The sequence below is a fragment of the Peromyscus leucopus genome, chromosome 22 (assembly GCF_004664715.2).
Source record: "Peromyscus leucopus breed LL Stock chromosome 22, UCI_PerLeu_2.1, whole genome shotgun sequence".
NCBI lineage: Eukaryota > Metazoa > Chordata > Mammalia > Rodentia > Cricetidae > Peromyscus > Peromyscus leucopus.
This window is the reverse complement of record NC_051081.1, coordinates 40,708,555-40,724,593: the sequence shown is the minus strand read 5'-3', so window position 1 is coordinate 40,724,593 and position 16,039 is coordinate 40,708,555. Positions and strand designations below refer to the sequence as shown.

At 47.1% G+C, this 16,039-nt stretch overlaps 1 long non-coding RNA gene across 3 annotated transcripts in view; it reads right to left on the bottom strand.

The window, feature by feature from the left end:
- Positions 1 to 8,827: 8,827 nt before the first annotated feature.
- The window catches only part of LOC114691996, a 60,115-nt gene continuing 52,903 nt past the window's right edge, over positions 8,828 to 16,039 (bottom strand). Inside the window, exons 4-5 of one of the 3 annotated variants that reach the window (XR_005089762.1) lie at positions 12,307 to 12,367; positions 8,828 to 10,708 (exon numbers count right to left, since the gene is read on the bottom strand). This is a non-coding gene — a long non-coding RNA (uncharacterized LOC114691996). Of the gene's footprint in view, positions 10,709 to 12,097; positions 12,250 to 12,306; positions 12,368 to 16,039 lie in introns of all 3 variants that reach the window. The other 2 variants (XR_005089761.1, XR_005089760.1) reach the window with 2 other exon arrangements.

Sequence of the window (16,039 nt, the reverse complement as noted above, 5' to 3'; positions counted from 1 at the left end):
GTCTTTTAGCTGCAAATTTTCCACTCCAAATGAATAGTTCATGCATTAAAAACAAAAACAAGATTTAACACTACCAGTGACTTGCTCTTTTAGTGGATGATGTAAGTGATCCTGAAAAGTTTGTGATTGTTTTGCGTTCTGTTTTATGTATAAATAAAGAGGCAGATCTTTCGATTCCTCTCACTGTGAAGGTAGTTGCTGAATCTTGAACCTGCTTATGGCATGATGCTGTGTAAGCAGGCCCTGGGTGGGCAGTGGAATGCGGCACACAGTGAGTGGCCCGCAGCTTAAAAAGTAATTTTAACCCGATTCTGATACTGTTGCTTTAAGGAAATGGCAAAACTCAAAGCAGTGGTAATGCCACCAAGGCTCAAGTCCATGCTGTTCCCTCAGCAGCTAAAGACAGAATTAATTAGTTTCGGGGAAGTCGCTTTCATTTTGCAATGACACCCACTGTTCCTCAAGCTTGGCTTCCTAAGAAGATGGGGCAGGCGCTGGGCGGGAGAGGTTTTGAAAACTGCCATCTCCTTGTTGGCAGTCTTCCAGCTCGGATTTGGCCAGAACAGAGCTCCAAGGCTTGCAGGCTGCAGTCAAGCATCTGCCTGCTGCCCAGCCTGGCCACTTGAGCAGCCCTGGATGACATCGTACAACGCTGTTGTGACCAGGCCAGCTAGCAGAGAACCCTTAGAGGGCAGGCATGACTCTGTGTGTATATGTCTTCTGAAATTTAAGTAGGTTGTACATATTGAAATGTAAATGACCTGTAAAACAGCAAACTATTTTTTTTCTCAACCAGCAAATAGCAGTATATATTTGTTAAACAGCTTGTATGCTCATCATTCACCACTTTAATATTTTGTACAGATAGTCGATTAAATATTTTATTCATAAAGATGCTCCTGACTGGTGTTTGGGGATGGAGGTTTTGACCTCTGTAGTTTAGCCTTTCTGTGTTATTACAGTTCCTCCCTGCTTTGGAGAGCAGAAGGCAAGGACTTGTGTGTCAGAATGAGTGTAATAAAATGGGTAGCTACATGGTAGGCCTGGCCCTGTTAGTCTGTGCTGAGCAATGGTCTCAACATGGTATCAGTGGTCAGGAGCCCCAAGCACAGGGCTGCTATACCCTGGGTCCTTGTGACCACTATGAAATTGCAGAGGATCCTGTGCACAGCCATGTACTACATAAGGTTACTGAGTCAGCCTGGGCTCGGGGGAGGAGAGGCCACAATGTTAAGGAAGGTTTTTTTTTTTTTTTTTTTTTTTTTCCTCCGGCACATGGGATAGCTTCTAAGGAGTGAATAGTCACTCAAAATATAGTTGTAAGGAGTAAATATTTGGCTTTTCACCCCAGGCTGCCAAGGAGGACCCATCTCACTGCAGAAAGCATGGGTCCTCTGCTCCGGAGGTTGCATGGTCTAGCCTCTGAAGGCTCAAGGCATAAAGACCATGGAGCAGCTTCTTCTATGAGACCAATGATGTATATAAGAGAATCTAGCCTTAGAGCAAGTCTGAGAGGCCTTTCTAGCTTGGTCCTCCAGAGAGTACCTCCTAGGCGGCTTCAGCTCCACTCCCAACAGTCCTGTAGTATGCTCTGATTCACTTCTTCCTCCATGGGAAGTAGGCTGCTGCACTTGTTTCTCATTACTGAGAGACACAGTTGTGACAGGACCTGGCCCTCTTGAAGGACCACGTGACTGTTGGTGCTGGCCACAAGACAGCCTTCTGTTGTTGCCATTGGAACCTGGTAATCTCCCATCCAGGCACAGAGGCCCTGCCCCTCCAACATACATCCGATCACATTATCACGGCAAGCTCCCATCACCAGGGAGTAATTATAATCTCTGTAAGGCAGGTACTTCAAAGAAGGCTCCTAAAGCTTTGTGGAGAGGATCTGCCTGTGATAGATACCCCAACATTGACTCATGGTCATGAGTCTCCATTAGAGTTTCCAATTTGTAAGCCAGGATGTGCGTGGCATTGACCAACTGGATGACCTCCGCATCACTGAAGAGCTTTGCATCTTTCTTAGCACTCTCTGAGAAGTATCTGCAGACATTCTTCATTAGGCCGAGGCTTGCTGGGGAGTTCAATTTCAGGCTCCTTGTCCCCAGTGCCACTGGAGGGCTGGCTACAGAGGGTCAAGCATAAACACTCTCCCTTATCGCTGCTAATGGTTTTACAACCTCAACTTCTCTCTGTGGGTTCATCCCCAGCTCTTCCTCCACTAGTTCCCTCTCACAAGCAGAGAGGCTGGGCGGTGGTGGTTCACACCTTTAATCCCAGCACTGGGGAGGCAGAGGCAGGTGGATCTCTGTGAGTTCAAGGACAGCCTGGTCTACAGAGCAAGTTCCAGGACAGTCAGGGTGACACAGAGAAACCCTGTCTTAAAAATTGGAAAAGAAAACAAACAAACAAAAAACAAACCAAAAACAAGAATCAGATAAGAGGGGCTGGAGAGATGCTTCAGCTGTTGTGTGACCAATATGACCTTAGGGGATATGAAGCCCCTGCAGTGTGACCTACCCTGTGTCCGTGATTGCAGCACCTGCCCAGAGGATGCAGTGTTCCTGGAGGATGTTAATCAAAGTCTCTGTGATCATGATTCCTTCCTATCAAAGACACATCTCGAGACTCTCTCTGTGCTCTTAATTTCATTACTGAACAAAAATTTCTTTTCTTAGGAGAAAATGTATCTCCAGCTAAATACTCTGGCAGGTACAATAAATATGGAAGCTCTATGACCCTTCCATGGAAAGGTGTAAAGTCTGGTCATGCACTGTTCATCACATTCCTAGGTTAAAATTTCACTGTTCTTCATTGTTCACACGGCTATCCAGCATGCTGTGCAGGGCTTACACATTCACAGGAGAAGGGGCATTTGTGGGGAGAATGTCAGGGGATTTGAAGTTGTATCCAACTTCCCAAACACAGTTGTGAACAGGTTTAAAAGGCTCTTCCGTGGCTGACTGAGGAGGCCAAACTTCTGTTCCCTCCCTGGCTCTGCTATGCACAGTCTGCCCTTGGTGTTGCTCATTTCTGAGCAGGCTGGGGTGAAGGTGTCCTTGCTGCTGCTCCACTGAGGATGGGGACTGCTGTGGTCACAGATGTGCGGAGCTCACGTATCCTTGGAACCTGCACTCATGTGGTCAGAAGGATCAGCGATCTGGGGAGAGGCTTTTCCACAGGGATATGTCACCAGAGCTGACTTCGGTGAGGCTGTGGGTGTCTGCCGAGTCCTAATCACATGCAGGTGTACAGTGATGGCCAGTACAAGGAAGCCCAGATGTTCTGCAGAGCCTGAGCTGGGTGGATTTGCAGAGGTGGGATTCCAGTCCCTCTGTGAGGGAGTGAGATCTTGCAGGTGCACCCACACCCTGTGGCTCTAATGGACGCCCAGTCAGGGGGTCACATTCCCATCCCAGAGAAGAGGAATTTTCCCATAGACATACCCAGGAAGGAAATCCACCCTACTGTGGGGAGGTCAGCACAAGCCCCTTTACCAGAATATTTGAGGAATGCAATACAAAATGAGAATGCTCTACTGAGCCTGTCCATTGTCTTGCGTGTTGATGCTGTAATTTCCATTTGGGGTACTCTGCAGGGCTAGAGCTCAGTGACTAATAAGCCACATATTTGGTAGTTGCTAATACCTAAACCTCAAAGGTTTTCTAATGATAGCAGAAGAAAAGTAGTCACTGTAGTCATATCAGGCGAGATGGGCCACAAAGGGTAGTGGCTCCATTTTGTAGTTTCTTGGTGTCAGGAATTGCACCGCTGTCTTTGAATCTACTCTGCTTGGGAATTGTATACATGTTTCTGTCCAGCATTTTCAGTGGCATGCCAAGTTTGAAATGCAAAGGTCCTCAAATGGGACTTCCTGATAGTCTGACCCACTAAGAACCTGCATTCTGTGAGTTTGCTTGCTAGATATGGAAAAAAAATTACTAATTTAGACAACTATGGTAACTTTTTTCAAAAAACATTGAGAATGTATCACACCTTGGAGATCAAGGATAACTCTGAAGGTCAATGAACTTCATTTGCTAACAGTAGCATGCCAGCTAAGCCTTTCGCATTTTGCAACCCCCCTCAAGCTGGTGTAGTACCTACTTTTCAGGAATGGCTCTGTGCAACATTTATTTGCCTCCTGAAATTCATCTAGCCTTTCTGAAGATACCTCAAAATTTGTGAGCCTGAATGTAGCCATTATTGAGGCCATTAGTTCTGCTCCTTGTTTGCTGTTTTTGTTTTCTGTTTTCTTTATGTTTCTCAGTTGTTCTCTTGCAGACCTGCCAGCCTAAGTAGTGCTGGGATCAAGAAAAATGGGCCTTGGTGGTTCGTGTTCCTGGAGCCGTGTCCATGCCAGTGGACCGTGGCAGCTAGACACAGATGATGCTCACACGCTCCAGAAGAGACTCTGACATCGCTGTTGCCGTTGTTGCTGTTATAGCAGTGGTGGCCACTGCTGCTATTGTTTCTGGGATTGCTATTTCATAATTGGTTACTACAGCTAGCACAATGGAGACCCTGGCAGCAAAAGTAGCTACCACAGTTAGTTAATCTTTCTTCTTATTGGGCATGATAAATTTAATTCCACTTTTATACGTTATAATTGGCTTTGTAAGTTGTAAATTATTTAAAACTCAAGTTCCATTTGCTCGGGATACCACCTTACAGGACTCCTATTTGCGGTAAGGCTTGTTTAAATAGGGAATGGTTCAATTGCCTGTAGCCTTCTGGCTATGGGTGGGTTAGGACTTCTGTTGGTCTTTTCTGTGTCGCACAGATTGCAAGCCCATAGCCACTTTGAGATCTTTGGCAGCAGTCACTCTACAGCTCACGTGGTTGAGTCTGTATGATAATGAGTATTCAGAGACGGGTAATGCTTGGGGGGCTGCCATCAACCTAAGACAGAGCACTTGTGTGGCCTGGGCAGGTGTCTCTATGACGGGTAAGGTGGTCTGCTGGTCCCATGCAACCTAAGTCAGAAGCTCATTTAATAAAAAGGGGGGACCTGTGGGCACCATGGGCCCTGACCCCCGACTGTGAGTGGCTGCAGCCTTGCTTGCTGACCAGGTGTCCTCCCTATTCAGATTCCCTGCCGGTGTCCTTCTCAGCTTAGGATCATCGGAGAGCTTACCGGAGGTTCTTTGTTCCTACATCCTGCTTGTGGTGTAAACAACTTAGGTGCATCCTGTATTTGGTGTAAACAACTTAGATGCAAGAATGCAGAACATTGGGTCTAGAATGTAGACCATTGGTAGCGAACTTCTGCCCTCAGGGGATCCTCCATTTGTGTTGTAAGCCTGTATTTAAGGTTTCTTCCCTCTTTCAATAAACGGCATTTGACATCCAATCGTACGGATGACCCGCTGTCTCTTGTCTCTATTTTTTAATCCGCAGCCCTTCGCTCGGACATGGTGAACGGGTATTGGTAACGCGGGCGTTACCGCTACAGACAACCTAGTTTATACTGAAATCTAGTGTCAGGTCCTATTCTCTGGCAAGCATAGAGATGATTACAACTCAAGCTCACTTTCTAGAACTCTCCTTTAAAAGGACAAGGAGGGGCGATAGTAAGGGCTAGAAGGAGCTGGCCAGCAAAGCTGCTGCTGTCCCTGCAGTAATGATGCTTACAGAACCAACAGATTTATGACCAGCCCTCCTGGATGGGCTGGCAAGAGAGTTAAATGCATGCTCAGGAGGTAAAGCAGTTGGTATTTTGGAATAAATCTCAGAGGCTGGACATGATGGAAACTGGAAACAGTGATTCTCAAGGCTTAAGAGCAGGCACACATGCAGAAGAGTTACTGTGTTAGGCACAGAGCACCAGGTGGCGAGAAGTCGTGGCAGAGTGCATCCTTCATAGACACCAGCATGTGGGCATTTCTCCTCCAAAAATACTGTCTGGTGTAGTTTTTGCCTCTGAAAACCTGACAGTTACAGCTTTCAGTCTTTTACAAGCCTCACTTATGATTAACTACCTCTTCTTACTTGTGTGTGTGTGTGTGTGTGTGTAAATGAGAGAGAGAGAGAGAGAGAGGGAGAGAGGGAGAGAGAGAGAGAGAGAGAGAGAGAGAGAGAGAGAGAGAGAGAGAGAGAGAGAGAGAGACTGGTGGTGGTGGAGGGTTTCTCAATTGCCCTTTATGTGATTCCCTTTCCCATCCTTCCACTCTGGCTAGGTTTGCCCACTGTGGCCTCCAGGAGGCAGCATGGTGTAGTGGAAAGAGCTGACAAAGCCATTTCTTCAGAGCAGTGGCCTGAACTAGGATCTCGGCTCCTACAACCTGTTGTCTAGAAAGTATTTTTTAAAGTCTATTTTAATTATGTGTATTTGTGTGTGTGCCTCTGATCGCAGGTTCCCGTGGAGATCAGAGACACCAGATCTCCCTGGAGAAGGAGGTGTAGATGGTGGTGAGCAGACCCACAAGGGTACCAGAAACTGGACACAGGTCACTGAGTGGTCTGAGCGCGTATCCACTGAGACATCTTTCCAGCCCCAGCAGCTGTAAAATCTTGAGTGAGGCAGGTCACTTTGCACACAGGTTATTTGAACACTGGGCAAGTCAGAGCCTCCAAGGATTGAGAAGCCTGTATGTGAGACAGGGACAGCTTAGGGGTTACCTTACCTGGACCTGTTCTTCTCTATGCCAAACTGACCCAAGTTCTGCCTGTTCTGTATGAGCAAAGGAAGTCCCTGCCATTCTCCCCCAGGAAACCCCTCTTCACAGAACTATAGCAACACCGTGTTCTTTATGACCCTTGCCATGCTGCCAGGGCATCACATGGAGCTTCAACAGGTATCATGTTCACTGATACCAGTCTTGGTCTGGAGGTGGCAGAGACCCCACTAATGGTCCACAGCTGCTCCCTGTCTGGACCAATGTGATCACTTACCTCTATCTGTATGGGGCACAGACAGGAGTCACAACCTGTGAGAAAGCAACAAGGACACACTTAAGAGCCTTTCTGTCATCAGGAGAGCTTTGCTCACATCCTTGGAGATGGATTTGTTCACAGAGCTTGCTTAGCTCTAACCTTTGACCTCGCCTTAAGCCCCACCCTCAAGTGGAGGAGCCCAAGTATAGCCTCTCCTCTGTGCCCAGTGGGAGACCAGGAACAGAGATGTCTCCTTTTCTGAGAAATGCTGTTTCCTGCATCTTTTTTAAGCCCACCGTGAGAGCATCCTAGACTGTGTGTGTATGGACGCTGCATGGCCCACAGCCAGAAAGCTGAGCTAGGTCAGTACATCACTCCCGCACAGGGGTAAGGTCCAGGAGCTAGGAGACCATGAGTATCCTTAGTACCTGGGTGACTGAACCAGCACAGGTGTCTCCACTGCATTGGTGAGAGTGAATTTGCCAGGTCCTCCCTTTCGGTACCTGTTAGAGCAGGCTGGCCACAAGGCAGACAAGATGTTGGCGGTTACGGACATGACCTCAATGCTTTGTAACAAAGGAAACAAAACACCTGTGTCCCCCCAAACATAACAAACAAAGAAACAAAGAACAATAATAAAACCCAGCCAGACAAGTATTAGTATTATCCCAGCATCACAGGTTAGAAGTTAGGAGGCTCAGGCAGGGATGAAATCTTACGTAGCATCATGATGCTATGAATAAAAGATCGGGGATTTAAACTCAGTTCTCCCTTTACTGTCTAGAAGAAATCCACTGTCTAGAGAAGAAACAATGAGAGGTAGATGCTGGTGAGAGCTTGCTGTGTTTGAAAATATTTTCTACATCCCCAAATTATTGCAAAGCTCCAAAATATTGGTAGATACAGAGGAAAGTATTTTCTTGTTCACCAACTGTGAGTAAACTGGCATGATGCTTCTCAGTTTTTAGATACACCATTGTGTTCTCAGCATAATACAGGCATTCACCTACATTTTCACAGTACAAAGATTGAAGTCAGAAAATGAACACTACCATCTTTAACAACATCCAAACTGTCCCCCACGTTTGTTTTATAATAAAAAACATTCAATCCAGAGTCAGGGGTTGTGTTATTTTGTCATGCTCCTTTAGTCAGAATTGTCACAGCTTTAATGTAAGTATGAGGGAAATCAAAACAGAGGACGTGCCCAGCTGTCCAAGGGTTCAGTGGTTGAGTGCAGCAAATAGGGAAAGGCCCCAGACATGAGCTACCTTGAGCTGCCTCTGGAGCTTCTTTCATGGCTCAAGGGGTCACCATGGGCCTGGATCAAGGGTCCCAGTCATGCTTGTCACACAGCATCAGACAGCTTTATAAGAGGCACTAGGAAGACCACAGTGGCCATCACGTGGCTAACTGGAACACACAGGCAGAACCCCTGGGAAACAGATCTCACCCACTAGTGACCAATTTTTGTCTCCAGTGCTCTCCTCCTCATCTTCCTCCTTCTACGTTGAAGACAAGGTCTTGCCACGTAGTTCAAGATGGTCTCAAAGTACACAGCTGGTGCCCAGGGAGGCCAGAAGAGGGTGTCAGATCCTCTTCATGACAGACTGTCAAGAGCTGACATGTGGGTGGTGGGGATTGGCTGTGGATCCCTGGTCCTAGGAAGAGCAGCTAGTGCTCTTAACCACTGGGCCATCTTTCCAGCCTCTGTAATTCTTAAGGATTCAGTCTCCTGAAACTGGATTCTTTCTTCTTTCTAAAGTGCAATGACAAAGTACTGTTTCCCCTTAATAGTGAGTCTAGCTTAGGCCAACTGCTCACATTGTATCCTTGCCCACAGCACAGACATCAGACCAGACACAGTAGGAACTGCAGGTAAAACATTTATTATAATGTTTTATATTATATAAATATAAATATATATTTATTATATATTAAATATAAATATAAATTTATTTATTATTAGGTGATTAGATGGGGAACAGGAATGAGGCACCAGGGTCTTTTAAGTAGAGTTTGGAAGACACAGAGTAGTAATTTCTGGAAGCAATCAATGAATGCGGTTTTGTTCCGGTAGGTCTGATTTAACAGCACTTGTTTCTGTTCACTGATTTTCCACCACCAAGGTCCTCAGAGCGTGAATCCTGGCTTCCCAGTCGGCTCTCCAGAAGGCCTTGGTGTGCAGATGCCAGTGAGGACTTGGGTGTAGCACCAACCCTTACTGTGTAGCTAACGGTCTTCTCCATGGTCTAAAAGCCCGCCTTGTCCAGAGTTTGGCTTTTCCCCTCTGAGAAGTTAGAGCTCTGATGCAGAAGCCATACAAAGGACTAGAACTTTCTTCACTCACCACTGAGTGGGTGGCACATAACAACCAAATCGTCCATCAGCATCTTAGGTTTGTGAGAGGAAGGACCATCTCACTGCCCCTGAGGAATGATACAGCTATGGGAGCTTTTCTCTAGAAGAAAATGGAATGTTTCCAACGTGAATCAGCTGTCACTAAAGACAGTGGGGTTTACTGGACTCTGGGATCTTAGGATTGAGTCAATTAAGGGAAGGCAGCCTAGCTGGTCCTCCACTTCTCAGTCAAGAATACACTTTCAGAGGTGAAGTAATTCAAAATTTAATGGATTACTTCTGTTCATTCGCAAAATAATATCTTTCCGTTCAATAAAGTTTAAGCAAATGGGAAATAAATTTATGCTAATGTTTTACTCAACAATTTAAAATATCTTTCCAAAAAGTATGTTCTAGATTTTCAGAAGGGAAGAATTGTAGGGTAGCGTATGGCATCATGAAAGGCATCAGTTCACAGCTTCCTGTCCATGGAGCTTCACTGGAGGAATCACAGCGATGAGCCACTCCATAGCCATACACACTTGATGTGGACAGTCCATCCCTCCCTTCTTTTTCTAGAGGAGCCTGCAGGGACCTGGCATTTTAGGGCTCAGGTGGAGCCTGCTGGCCATCTGGCAGCAGGTCATAGTCAGGATCCTTCAGCAACTCTGTCTAGTTAGTTGATAATGTCAGGCAACCTTGATTCTTGGTTTACTGCAGCAGGAGCAGGAAGACATGCTGATGACCTCAGCCAAGACCCGTACAACGTCTGACTCGATTTCCCCCGTCCCTGCAGGGAAACCAAGCTCACTGCCAGCGTCCCTGCTCATTCCTCCCTGCAGCTGGAAGAGCAGGTGTGCTCTTCTCAGTCTTACACATTTTACACACCTGACTGCACACTTCACACTCATGGGTGGGTTTTCATTTTCTAGCCAGTGTTTCATAATTTCATCTAGGACAATCTATTCTAAAGTAAGGATTCACTTGGAATCACCTATATTTAGGTTGTCTTGGGCTTGTCAGGATCCTGTTGGGTAAACTGCACTATACAGCGCTGTCAGGCTTCTTGTCAAAAGAGGAATCTTTGTGGAGATCACTGTGGAGATCCTGAGTCAGGGAACATGTGGAATGAGTCATCAACTGTGTTCACTTTAGTCTTAGCACAGGGAGCTAAGTCTGTAAGCAAAAGGGTCTCATGTTTCCTTTTTAAGCGTTAAGATTAAACATTCACCCATAATCAGAACACACCTACAGCTCCCACGTATCAGCTGTAGGTACGTCTTCCCAGGGCCAGTTTTTATATTTTGGGCAGTTTATGGTTCATCCAGTCAGCAACTATGGCAGCCACCTCCTGGCTGAAACCAAGGACAAAAGCATGGGATATTCCTTTCTCACAGAGTCGGATGTCGCCTTCTGGAAAATCTTTCTTCATGTCTTCATAGTACTTTACTGGACACCAGCCATCTGTCTTACCATAGTAAAACGTCAGCTGAAAGACAAGAAACAGCGTTTTATTGTCCCCTCCCAATGTCACCTGACCCCTGTGGACTGCAGTGCTTGGAGGGAGCACCTGTGCCCGACTCCACCCACTGGTCCTAAGGTCCCTTCCAGAGCCCTTAGAGACCACGGGATGCATTAAGGGCTTGTGAGGGGAAGACACCCATCAGGAGACTGTGGGGCAGACTCCTCTAACCCACTGAGCGAAGGTCTGACAAGGTCATGTGCACTGAGGCTGGAGTGGACATGGGAGAGCAGAGGGGAGGGGAGGGGACAGTTAAGATGATACAGTCAATAGCAGAGTGGTGGCCACACACAGACTGTTTTCACACAGTCCTCTGGTAGGCCCAGGGACAGGCTTGGTGAATGAAGGCAAGGAGATCAGTCTGCAAAGAAGTCAGGTTGTCTCTGGCTTCTCAATGCCCTTGTGAAATGTGATGAGCTCTCTAAGAGACTCTGTGGCACTCTAAGAAGTTCCGTGTAACAGGAGGGCATGTGTAATCCAACGAGAACGCTTCACACTCATTCCTCAGGTGACACAAACCAGCCTGAGTGGCAACAGAGTCTCCTTTGAGGCATTAACTAAGATCTTTTCTGGAGATTTATCTATCTTTGCATGAGAAACAGATGTGCATACCACAGAGATGCTACATTATAAGCTGCTGAGCTCCACTGAAAACTATTATGTTCTCTATAATTCTTTACAAAAAAAGAAACAAAAGTAAAATGATATTCAGAATGGTACATAGTGATGATTAAAATTTTTTAGATATTATTTGTGTGTATGTTTGTACACGGCACAGAGCACATCTGGATGTCAGTGGACTTTGTAGAATTGGTTTTCTTCTTCCGTCTTTATGTGGGTCCTGGGGACCAAACAGGTTATTAGATCCTTCATCGTAAAATACCACAGTGATCATTTTTATTAAAAAATAAAGACTAGACTTTACGGAAGTTGTGACATATCACAAAACTAAAAAGTCAGACCCAGCCAGCTGTGGCCCCTAAGTAATCTGAAATAGTTACTGGTAGTTTCTATAACATACCACATTGGCTCACTCACATTCAGTCATTTATGCATTAGTGTTTAGCAGATATGACTTGAGCACCCCCTCTGTGTCAGGAGCCAGTGTTGGGGAAGAGGGAAGAGGTGATTCCGCCCAAGTCCGGATGGGGGTATTTGGGGTTGGGGGGGGCAGCAGTGATCCCTTAGAGTTGCTTTAGCTGGAGGAGGACGCTGTGGGGCAGACTAGAGGGAGTCACAGGCATGAAGAGCGTGGCAGTGCTGGGAGAACCAAAAGCTACTGCCAACACCTTGTGTTAGGTGGTGGAGGATAAGCCTGCGGGTGGGGCAGAGAAAGATCAGGTTGCGATCGATCACCTTCTACACTTAGGAAAGCTCCCAGCAGCTGCCTGGTTTTCCTGGCCTCAGTTCCCTCTTGACCTCTGGAGACGTGATCTCTCAAGTGGTGACATCAGTCACAGAAACATCGGTTCCCAGGCTCACTCGGTGATTTTTCTGTTGCCACGCCCCTTTTGGAAAAAAAAAAAAACTGCTGGGAGCACAAACTACCCACAGGGATTAATTACCTGCTAATAAGAGCTAATTACTTGAGGCTCTCTCCGGACATCCAGAACTGTCATTGGGAATCTGAAACAATTCACAAAAGAGCCAGTGATGAGAGCCGTCACTAGGTAGGGTTGTCTAGCATTTCCACAGTGCAGGAACCAGCAGTTCGAGAGCTAGACAGCCGGTTGGGTTAGCTATGGCCTGCTCTCTGAGGCTACCACAGCAATCTGGGGCCTTCCGACTAGCACAGGCTATGGTGGTGATTCTTGTGAAAACTACTACTGAAGAGCCAATCAGACGGAAGCAGAGCTGCTGCAGAAGATCTCAGCTCACAAAGCTGTCTTGACGAGACTGTCACTGGACTTGATGTTGCTCTCTGACAGACACTTCGAGAACCATTTCTGTGGCAAGCCTGACGCTCGCTTCTCGGTGAGGCAACCAAAACTTGAAATGTGTCCAGTGAGAAGCCCAGTCGGATGAACCCTCGGCACTGGGAGATGCCACCAGCTGCCTCGCGCTCAAAGGTGTTTGGTGAACGGGGGACTCAGCATGGATTTGGGGACCCTCAAGCTGCCTCGGGGTATCAGGAGACAGATCAGGTCCACGTAATTGGAGTGTACACTGCACCCTAACATGTGCTAGGAACCCGAACAAAACATGGTGTGAGTTCAGTATGGCATTAAACAGTAAACATTAAACAGACTGGATTTCTCTCTGCGGTTGAGTTTACTTCTCAGTTCCAACTGTAACTGTTGGGGGTGGGCCCCATTTGGTTAAATCCCCCACGGATGGTGGGGTCAGGTTTGGAAAAGTTCTGTTTTGCTTTCTCTGAAAAGTTCTTCAAGGTAATACACTGAAGGGTTTTCTGTGAAAACCCTGGCTTACAAAACACATGGCCATCTGATGCCTTTACAAACGCTGGCTTGACATACTTCCTGCTCCCTAGACAACAGACCTGACCAGAGGACTCGACACCTGTAACCCCGGAAAGTATGAAAAATAAAAAAAAAAGTATGGGCCAGGTGAGAGCAGAGTGCAGGTGAGGCAGAAAGGATGAAGTAGCTGGACATCTACACACTGTGGTTAAGTGTGTTTGCTGCTTCCATCCGGTCTGTGAGAATCAACTGATGGGAACCGAACAGGGTGTGGACTCTGTGCTGGGCACTCTCCACACACTCTCACTATATTGATGGAAAACGACTTGAGACAGAATTTTAATCCCTATTTTACAGAGAAGGAAACCACATACCTTTATCAAAGTTACTTGCTAGGTTCAGGCATCGAGTGGGAGAATTGTCTAGATCCAAACTAAGGTATTTCCCTCTTTTGCAGCTGGACTTCATTGCCCTGTATCCATCATCTTCTAGCTTTCTGGGGTACATGGTACCTACCTTGAGGTCCTCTATGAATTCTGAAAGCCACAGGCTTTTTCTCCTCCAGGGACGAAGACATTTTGGTCTTAACCCCGTGAAGCATCTTGTGCAAGGCAAGCTTGCCCTTTCAGTTCTTAAAGTCTGCCCCTAGTGGATACAGGGAGCAGCTAAATGCTTTAAAATTTCACTGCTGTCTTGTGCACAACCTGAGCCAGGCTAGGGGAGGTGGAGGTGGGGGAAGGACGCTCAGTCGAAGCTTAGCTCGGCTCCTTCCTTCTCTTTATCTCTGTCTGGTTGCCCTGCCATTCTTGAGGAAAGGAGGATGAAAATCTCTGGAGGTCAGAGGAGAAAACCCGATACCTCCTACTTACAGAACACTGCTTCGCTTTATTGGCCTCAGGAGGGCAGTGGGAACGGAGGAGCCAAGGGAGCGGGGCCTATCATGGCCCTGCCTGATGCACCCTCTGCAGGCTGAACAGCTATGCATCCAAAGGTATGCATGGCTACCAGGCAAAAGGCCAGAATTTCTTGTCTCCCTTATGTAAGTTTGCAGAAAGGCATCAAGCAATCATCTAAAGGTGTCATATATGCTGGACACTTTTGGTAAGGTCTGAATTATGAGATAGGAATTATAACCACCATCTTAGCACAAATCCCTGAGAATATGTTTTAATATGAAATGATTTTGTTGATGGGGGAAGGCATCATACAACGAAGCAAGTGGCAGAGCTCGGGTTTGAACCTGGGTTGTGGCATCGTGGACTCTGCTCTCCGACACGGACGGACCTCTTTTCAATCAGGCTCCGCTAGAGGACTTAAGAGCCTGTGAAAGCAAACCCCTTGAATGAAGCTCTTGAGGTCCAAACGATGGAGTTAAAAACAAGCCTATCTGCTTCCAGGACGATCATGACATTCTGGACAGGCTTCCAGTTAAACAGGCAGAACTAACACAATCCGTTTCAGAGCGGGGCTTGGCGGAAAGGCAAGCCTCGGTGAGCTGGTCCAGGGAGCACTCTCCTATGCTCCGCTTAGCAGGACGTGTGCATGTCAGAAGGATTTGCACGGCCATTCTGCAAACGTCGGCACTGCACAAGGGCCTTTCCCACAGGCAGCGCGCACCTCTGGCGCACCTCTGGCCGAGGCAGGCTAAGCAGAAGATGGGGGCAGAGCTAGGGTGGAAAGCTCCTTCCCAGAGAGCGCTCCGCCTCCTTTGTAAGCCCCATGGTAGCCAGGGCCCGAGGCAGAGGCAACACCACCTTGCCCCGCCACAGCTGCCCACCTTCTTCCAAAGGCTGCAGCCCACGTGCTCTGTTTGCGAACAACTGCAGGCCCCTGTGGACCCAGAGCGATATTCAGATTCTATCCGGAAGCAGCACATAACAGCTGTTTCCAAAAGCCTGGGCCAGAGATGGTCACGGCAGTTTAGAATTTCCCTCCGAAGTGAGTTTTCAATGAAAATGTCAAGTTTAGAACCAAACACTCATTCACTTGTCTATGAAGGAGACATGCATCTCCTGATGGTTTAGAACAAGGACAGAATAGGGAAACGCGGACCTTCTCGTTATTCAGATACACCAGGTACCTGGTCAGGCACAGCAGACCGCGCAGGCGCCCACAGAAATCTGGAGCGGCCATATATAAGTACGGTTGACTTTCTTCCCTTGGCTTCCTCTAGTCCAGAGCTCACCTAATGCCCCTCCCTGCCTCTATTCCCATTATATTCAACGGCTCCTCTATCTCCAACCTTTAACTTGAAATGGCCAAGCATCCAACTTCAGACGGCTTCTTTCTTTATATTACAGACTTCCGGAGGAGGCCACCATGCATGCTCACAGCTCCAACTCTAGGCCTGCCATGCCCAAACCAAAACTGAGCCCAGACTCCTCTTTTTAAGTTTCATAGCATACATCTGGGCACGTATTTGCTTGGATATTCCACAGGTGTCTCACACACAAGACCAACCACCTCCCACAACCTGGGACTCTTCCCATCCTCCCTCACCACCAAATCTAGACCCAGGGCAACGATCTCAAATTCCTTCACCCACCCCATCTGCTAACACCCACCTGCACTAAGGGCCACTGAGTCTTCCTCCTGAATCATTTCATCCCCAACCCCACTGCATTCATTGTTCTAAAGCCTGCAAACAGACATGGCACCTAAAATGTAACTGTTTCCCAATTTTCTTCCAACATTTCCCTGAAATTATCCCTCAAGTGGGGTGATCTCACCATATTTGTTAGGATAACTGATACATACAGGAATATCTGAATGGGCTGTTGGTGGCTGGTTCTGATTGGGCAGTGGTTATATCATGTCATCAAATATTCGTAATATCCTCTAGTTCAGTGGTTCTCAGACTTCCTAATGCTGTGACCCT